Source organism: Eschscholzia californica, unplaced genomic scaffold (genome assembly GCF_041429995.1).
Source record: "Eschscholzia californica isolate CP2 unplaced genomic scaffold, dmEscCali1.0.p SCAF_3, whole genome shotgun sequence".
Taxonomy (NCBI): Eukaryota; Viridiplantae; Streptophyta; class Magnoliopsida; order Ranunculales; family Papaveraceae; genus Eschscholzia; species Eschscholzia californica.
In genome coordinates this window covers 30361274-30370207 of record NW_028238420.1, presented here as the reverse complement: position 1 = coordinate 30370207, position 8934 = coordinate 30361274, and the positions used below count along the sequence as shown (strand labels likewise).

Genomic DNA, 8934 nt, shown 5'->3' with positions numbered 1-8934 from the left:
ATGGGCGACCTCAACTACAAAAAAAACGCCCAATAGGGACAGCTAAAAACTGTCCCAAAAACCTGAAAACCGTCCCAAATATACTGTTGGGGACGGTTTTTATCTGTCCCTATAACTGGCGTCCCAAATAGTATTTGGGACAGTTATGGCGACTGATAGAATCTGTCCCCAACATTGTATTTGGGACAACTTTTAACTGTCCCTGTATAAACGGTTAGGGACATCCATGAACTGTCCTTAAAAGTTTGAAAGGAATTTCCTAATTTGTCTTTGGGACAGTCAATATCTGTCCCTAAAAATTTGGCGGGAACTTTCTCTTGCTTGCAATTGGGATAGTCAATAGCCGTCCCTATGAATTTGGCACCAATTTCCTTTCAGGCGTATTTTAAAATAGAAAGTGTTCCTAATCAGATAAATTTATCGCTTCCACTGAAAATGAGTTCAAATTTTAATAAGCAAATATTATGTTCATACAAAAAGATAATGTATTTTGTTTGTAACTAATGCAAACCAAAACCTTTACTAATTGGAGTATTTAACAAATATTAACAAAAAAACATTTAAGACGTGTGTTACCCAACATATCGGACATAGGAAATTGCATTTATTATCAACAAGAGCTTGCACAAACTAACTTTTACATATCAACATCAATCGATCTCATTGCACCATTGCTCGACATTGTTGAAACTTTCCATCTGAGTAACATCGTAGACAATCTGCAAAAACTCAAACATCAGTACATGTCTGATAATAAAAAATCGAAACATTGCATGTCTGGTAATTATATAGGAGTAAAAAAAACACATTCTTTCAATAGGCACCAAAACATTAGTTTTCTTCCAAGTAAAAAAAAAATCTAATTCTCCGATTTCATTATGGTAAACAGGAGTAATTAACAGTACGCATGACCGATTTGATTCTGGTGATAAAAAATCTTAGTCAACAGTAGCAGAAGCAGGAGTGGAAAATCTTATTCTCTTGAGGTCTGTCCAAGGAGGCAGCATGTCAATAGCATGCTGCTTCTGCTCCTGCATCGGCAGCAGGCTGCTCCTGCTGCAGCTGCCTTGCAACAGCCCAAGGCCAGCAGCCTGCTGCTTCTTACTTTCTAAACTTCAACTACCCTTTGACAATTCACATCTTATCTCTGTATATACTTCCAAAATCACCATATTTTGTTTCAACTCATCAAAGGCTGATTCTAATTAGCTAGCATCTTTATAAGATTAATAGTGGGGACTCGACATGTTATTGTTGTTGTCGTGAGTGCCATTCATTAACTTCCAAAAGAGAGCCAAAGCTTACTAGTAGAACGTGTTACCCGAAAAATGGGAAATTATTTTGAACTTGTTACCAGAAGTATCTATATAACTTAGAACTCTTGTTAAGTATACAATGTACCCAAATACAAGTTGTGAACTTATTGATTACATCTCAATATGAACGACAAAAATATATAGAATATAGAGACTGATTTTAGTATAATAAAGCAACAACTTTTATAAGAGTAAAAGGTATATAAAATAAATAAACATATATGGATGGTCAAATTGGAGCATAGGTAATTAGTGCCAAGTGTTTGGTGGTCCTAATGAACGGCCATTTGTTGAAAATTTTTATCCATAGTTTTATTCATACGGTTAGTACACTACGGAAAATCATATTACTCGGATCAAGCATAAAAAAACAATGCAGTTAAGGTTAATATTTTATAACTCTCAAGAAACATAGTTAAGTCTATACAGACTTTAAGCAAAATCATATTTCATTCATCAATAGTAATATAAATTGCATTTCATCCATAAAAGTGCACTCTCATGTTTTTAGTCAGGATGAAGGTTACCTTATGCTAATCGGAATGTGAGGATGACCTTGGATCGTTGCGGGAGCTTTCAAATGAGAAGTTAGGCGTAGAGACATGTGGCTGTAAAACGATTATATGGGTCATTAATACTAGTTGGCATGATAACTACTTATTTGATCAAAATTCAGTTAAGTATGTACCACTCCATCGCGGAGCCGTCTGAAATAAGCCCTCATCTCATCTAATTCGGCCTTTGTACTATTAAGTTCCTTTTTCATTTCTTCCATTTCTTTCTTCAAGTTTGAAGTCTCTTCATTGCTTTACGAGATTCAGCCTTTGATGCTTCTCCCCAAATAGTTTTTTGGGTGTCTTCTCCATAACATTGAATAAAACCTCTACTTTCAGGTCCCATAACCTTAGCAAATGTGCTATCTGGTCCGTTCTCGTATATAGGCAATCCCTTCATGGTAAAGAAACAAATAAATATTAAGTATCACAAAATTAATTATTATTCAATGAATTATTAATAAAATAAACAGTAATGAAACTATAAACAATGACGTATTCAAGAGGAAGAACTAGACTTGTATTGCTTTTACAAGAAACCTGACTAACCAACAAACAACTACTAGACATTACAACAACTCGACTGGAATGCAACCAGAATACAAAAATCTATGAATTAATGATCTAATTTGAGAACAATGACGAATTTTTAGTGTGGGACAAGATAAATTTGGTAAAAATTGATACTAGCGTATAAAAAGAAGATGAAGAACAAACTTATAAAAAAGTATTACCTGTAAAAGCAACCGATTTCACTGAGATCTCCTATCTGATTACTCCGATTTAACCCAAATTAAATTTCTGCATATTAGAACTACGCAAAGGATGCTAAACTAAAGAAATCATTTAGATAATTTGAATTTTCAACATCTAGCAAATTAACCTAATCGATCCATTTAACAAGTCTTTTGACTAATAAAATCAAAGCCATAGAGATCGAGACAGATGATGAATTGTTTTTAGAGCCTGCATCCTCATCTTCCTCCCATCCATTCATATTTCTTAGTTAAATAACAACACCACTATAAAGATTCAAACAGTAAAATAAGAATTAACATATGAATCATAAAACAAATACACCAATATAGAGATTGAAACATCAAAATTAGATTTATCACTATAAAGACTCAAATTTATTTTGAGGATGTTTGTTTTTCAGCTTCGCCAGAAAACCACTTTTAAACCAGATAACTTTACCGTGTAATATTTTAAGTCTTCATATCTAAACTCTTCTAAAATTGGTCGTATTCTTCATCCTCACTCAATCATTGATGGGTTTCAATGAGATCCCTTTGTGAGTTTCTGCCGTTGTTGATTTTTATCTCAAATTTTCACAAGTTCATAATGCATGAAAAGCGTTGATAAAATTACAAACCCAGATACTTTTCTTGGAACACTATGATACCTGGGTTGGTCAGGAATAGTTGTTCAATCGAATCAATTGAAGTTTTTGAAGATATGGTTTTGAGAGGAATTCAATTTGATTCGACTACTCCTGCTTTTGTTCTTCCAACAGCAGCTGAACTACAACAATGGAATATTGGGATTTTAATTTCATTCTTATGTTCGTACTCGATAATAGTGAAATAACACAGAATAAGAAGAAGAGGAAGAAGAACAACTAACCTGGATGTGAAGCCTTGTAACAAAACCCTAGAAGATCAACCTTCTTCACTCAAAACCCTAGAAGAAATCGAACAGAAACCCTAAGTTTGTAGCAGGAAAGAAGAAGATGGACCAACAGAAACCCTAGAAGGACTAACCATAAAACGATAAGAAGATCAACCGTGCTTGCTTTGCAAGAGAAGACAATCGTGGTGAAGAAAAGAGGAGAGAGAAAGAAGAGGGGGAAAACAGAGAGAGAAAAAAAAGTTGGAGGGAAGAAAGCAAAAAAAATTTCACGTTTTGCGCGTACTTTTTTGGGCCAAAATTTCTCCCAATCTTTTCTCTACCTGGTCGAGAAAAAAAGTCTGTACTATTAAGGTTGTGTTTGATTACAAGTAGGGGAAAGGAAAAAAAGAAGAGAAAGTGTTTCTTTGAGAAACATTTTCATTTAGAAAATGATTCTCTTGAAATATTTTCCAATTTTTTTGCTGTTTGGTTCATGAAAAATAAAGTTGTTCAACTTTATAAGTTAAACTGGAGGCATAAGATGATTCGCATTCGAGTTAATTGTTCTCTTTACGAAGTGTTAATTAGATGTAGCCATGAACAAAGACAAGAATTAAGATATACCGAGAAAGAAAAATGATTTGAAAAACAAAATCCATGAAATAAAATGAAATAAAATGAGCCAAACTAATGATGATCAGGATGAACACAATGAGGATACTGAAATTAATTAGAAAATAGAGATGGAAGCTAGGTCACTCTCTTGGACATTTCATCAAACAGTTTGTCTATGATAATTTCAAGTGTTACATCATTTATATTTAGCAAAATATTTTCAATAGTACGACTCCAGAAAAAACTATCAAATCAATGGAATACAAAAATTTGAATCAACCAAATCAATACAAAAATGTGAATCAACCAAATCAATGAAATAAAATTTTATGACTTCGAATATTTCTCTCATAAATAAAATTGGAATCATACCACTGAAATTGATTTTTATTTAACAAGGATAGTTGAAAGGGATGGTGATTGGTGAGAGAGAGAGATAGATGTGCTGAACTGAATTATTCTGAGAGGAGATGAGCAATCCTTGTAGATTTTACTCCAAATTTCGGCTAAAGAAGTTGCTCATAGAAATTTCGGTTGAAACATGTGTTTATTAGTAGATGAAGATTGGTGGGTCAAAGTTGTTGAGAGAAATAAGGCAATGTGGGTTGGAAAGAGATTCTTAGGGGGGAGGTGGGTCAAAACTTTCCCTTATTTTAGTGAAAATTCGGAAAATTTTGTCACGTGAGTGAAAATCTATAATTCCCTAAAAATCCTAACAAACACATGAAAATCTAAATTTTCGGAGAAAATGTTTCTATTTTCCATGAGAAACTCTCAATCAAACACACCCTAAATTGTCCCAATTGTTATTCTGTTAGGGACAAATATAAAAAAATTGTCCCTGTTATTGATTTTTTAGGGACAAACGTAAAAATGTCTGTCCCTATTGGACGTTTTTTTTATAATTAATCAAGTTTTATCGCTTGTCAAAATCCAAGGACTTATGCATCATGTTGATAAATCAATTGATCAACCTTCACCTAAAATAACTTCCAACGATAGATCTGAAGTAGGGAATCCTGCTTATGAAGAGTGGTTGCAAACGGATGAATTAGTGTTTTCGATTATTTATAGCTCTCTATCTGTTGAAGTCATGACATAAATTATTGGGTTAACTCGTGCTTTTGATGTATGGGAACAATTGAATCGAGTTTATGCTAGTATCAGCATCACTCGTACATTGCAACTAAAGGAACAAATCAAAAGCATACAAAGAGGTAATTTGTCAATTGCAGACTACGCGCGGACCTATCGGGTTTTATTCGAAACACTTACTTCTACGGGTTCTCACATGGATGAAGATGAAAAAGTTAATTGGTTTCTTAAAGGACTTGGTGTCGAATATGAAACCCTTTCGGGTTCAATTTTGTCGCGTCCTCCGTTACCCAATTTCCGAGATCTTATACCCATGTTTCAAGCTCAAGAAGGTATTCTTAAGTCATTCCATATTAATACTCTTGTGAGTGAAGGTGCATACTCTACGCAGCATCGCACTTCATCTTGGTCTGCCCCATCTCGTCAGTCCAACAGATCTTTATCACCACAACGGGACTGTCGAGTTGAACGATCTGCGTCTTTTGTCTGTCAATGTGTAAGAAGCCGGGTCATACAGCAGAGAGATGTTATTCTCTCATTGGCCGACTATCACCGCGCCGTTACCGAAATCAGTCACCATCGAGACATGATCGTGACTCACCACCTAGGCATCACTGTGGTTGTCCTTCGTCTCCTCCCCGCGAAGCTCATAACGTGGAAGTGACACCAATTAATGCAGCTACTACTGCCCTTCAGTCATTAACTATTACAAATCCGCCAGACCCGTCTTGGTATGCCGATAGTGGTGCCTCAGCCCACATGTCTTCCTTATCTGGTAAATTTACTACTCTTAAATCTTATAATGGCTCTAGTAAAGTTCTAATCGGTGATGGCTCTTCCGTTCTTATCACTCTCATAGGTTCACTTACACTATCGACTTCTCATGGTGTTATCACCTTACCTACCTCCCTCTTTGTCCCTTCATTATCTAAGAATCTCCTGTCTATTGGTAAACTTATTGATGACCTTGATTGTTATGTCATATTTTATAAGAGTGGATTTACTTTGTTTCAGGAGACGGGAAGAATTCTGGGCACCAGTAGTAGGCGAGGAAATTTGTTTGTCTTGGACGAGGCTTAGTCATCTCTTTTTAGTTCTACGTCTGTTTCAATAAAAGCTCCATTGTCTGTGTGGCATAATCATTTAGGTCATGTGTCGTCAAGAGTTTTAGATGTTTTAGCCCAACAACAGTTGATTCATTCAACTAGTAGCAGTTCTTTATCTTCTACATGTGTTGCTTGCAATATGAGCAAAAGTCATAGACAACCATTTAATTTAAATAATAAAAGAGCTTCGTTTCCTTTACAACTTGTGCACATTGACTTATGGGGTCCTGCCCCGGTCGCGAACCCTAGCGGTTTTAAATACTATGTCTTATTTGTAGATGACTTTAGTCATTTTTCTTGGCTATTTCCCTTGCATACAAAATCCGATTTCCTAAAGACTTTTATTAGTTTTAAATCTCTTGTCAAAAATCAGTTGGATTATAAAATTAAAATCCTTCAATTAGATGGTGGTGGGGAGTTTAAAAATACTGAATTTTTAACTTTGCTAAGTGAAAGTGGCATAGAACGACGTCTAGCATGCCCATACACGCCAGCTCAGAATGCTCGTGTTGAGCGCAAACATCGACATGTGACTGAAACTGGTTTGACCCTTTTATTTCATAGTGGTATGCCTGCCACCTTTTGGGTCGAAGCCTTTCAGACAACAAATTTTCTTATTAATAGAATGCCTACGCCGATTCTTCAGGATGCTTCTCCGTTCTCTACATATTCGATAAGTCACCCTCATACTCTATGCTTCGGTCTTTTGGATGCTTGTGCTTTCCGTACCTTCGCCCATATACTAAAACTAAATTGGATCCTCGTAGTTTTCCTTGTGTCTTCATTGGATACAACTAGTTTTATAAGGGTTTTAAGTGTCTCGACCGCCGTACTAATAAAGTACATATATCTCGCCATGTTGTCTTCGATGAGTCTATTTTTTCCTTTCAGTCCACCGACCTCACTACCACCTCTACAGATCTTGTTTCCTTTGATGACTCTAATGACACTTTATCACCAGCTAATTCTTTACCTCTCACATCGGTATTGCCTATGACTCCTTTGGCCTCCTCTATCGAACCTCTACCACCATCCAGTGTCTCGCTTTCCGACTCATCGGAGATTTCTGTAGGTCCACCTATAGACAATCAGCCTCTTGTATCTTCACCAATTCATACCACTCCATTTGCAAGCACTCCAATCTCAACATTACCCAATATCCCTACCACTCGTGCCAACATTACCTCGATTCCTGTGAGGTCTTTGACAGGTTCTGATTCGACTAGGGTGGCAGCTTCTGCATCACCGGTGTCTTCTCCAGAGTGTGGACCTCGAGGTTATTGATAAGTAAGTAAAGTGTTCAATTTTCGGGTTTTATTTTATAGTCTTTACGTATCAATTTTGGTAGAATAATTAATTTACATGGTTTTTGTAGGCAACTCTCAAAAATACAAAGAAGTTATTAACTTGAAGAAGTTGGTGAAGGTATCTCGAAAAATTTGCGACTTGGTATCAATGAAGTTAGACCGGCTCTGCTAAATAGTTGATATGTGTGTTTCTCGTAATACTACGTTTTTCTCAAGGTGCTAAGTTTGAAAGAGTGAGTTATTATGGGTTGTCTTTAAAATCAATTTGGAAGGCCACTTAGTTGTATAAAGTGGTGGACAGAATGAGCCATAAATTGGCGGGATTTGATGTAGGACCCACGGATGGTGAATTAGAAGTTACCCAAAATGGGTTTTGGCAAGTAGTCTTGGCGGCTACTGTTCTGGACGGAATGAGTTTATTAACTAGGGAACTTCTAAAATTGAATACCTCTTCATTGGCACTTATGCATGTCGGTTAGTTCTGCTTTTGGAAACTCTTCCAGATTTCCAATTTGGAACCAAAGTCGGTCAACATAGGTTATAAAAGAGGGACCAAGACTTCACAGCAAACACAACACCTCCACCCATCAATATTGAGTGCAACTTGAGAGGAGTAATACAAGAGACTTATTAGCTTTTTTTGGAGTAAAATTTTGGGAGATTCTTGAGCTACCATTGAAGACAAATTTTGGAGAAAGACGAGAGGAACGGGTTTCATCAACATTAATTCGATTTTATCTTTTCCTCTCTCCTCTTTTGTTTTACTTGTCTATTATTAATCGCGAACCATGTATTTAATATCCATAGGTTTCTAACTCTTCCACTAGGATAGAGGATGAAACTCTAACATGAGTATTTGAATTCTAATATCATATTTATTTTATTATCTCTTGTTAATGTGCTTTAAGTTTTAAAATTAACCGTACTTCGGTTAGTCTAATAAACTAACAACTTGGATTTGAATTGCAATATATTTTAAGTGAAGTGGGTTATGGGTTTTGATCATTGTTAAAGTGTTTAATTGTTTTATCTTCCGAAAATTGAAGATTGATTTCTAACAATTTTTGAGTTATCAAAAGAGGGATAATAATTTGAATTAGATATTAGATTTGAATATGATTGTTAGTGGTGAATTCCAATATCCTAGATTTACCAACTTATAGTTTTTCATCACAACTTTATTTTGTTTTCTAAGTTTCAATTTTTGGTCTTCCAAATATCTTCTCTAAAATCAATTGTCCACTTTCCTAGTTTGTTAGTTAATTTTAGGTTTAGGTTTAATTCCAAACAAATCTCCGTGGGATCGACCTCGTAATACTTGCCATATTCC

General features: G+C 35.5%; 1 long non-coding RNA gene across 1 annotated transcript; it reads right to left on the bottom strand.

Moving 5' to 3' along the window:
* Nucleotides 1-428: 428 nt before the first annotated feature.
* LOC147549460 (uncharacterized) lies at nucleotides 429-3758 on the bottom strand. The gene is made up of 6 exons (XR_015237880.1): nucleotides 3634-3758; nucleotides 3497-3553; nucleotides 2605-3394; nucleotides 2005-2264; nucleotides 1844-1924; nucleotides 429-719 (listed from the first exon to the last, which is right to left on the bottom strand). It is a non-coding gene; the product is annotated as an uncharacterized LOC147549460 (long non-coding RNA).
* Nucleotides 3759-8934: the final 5176 nt, after the last annotated feature.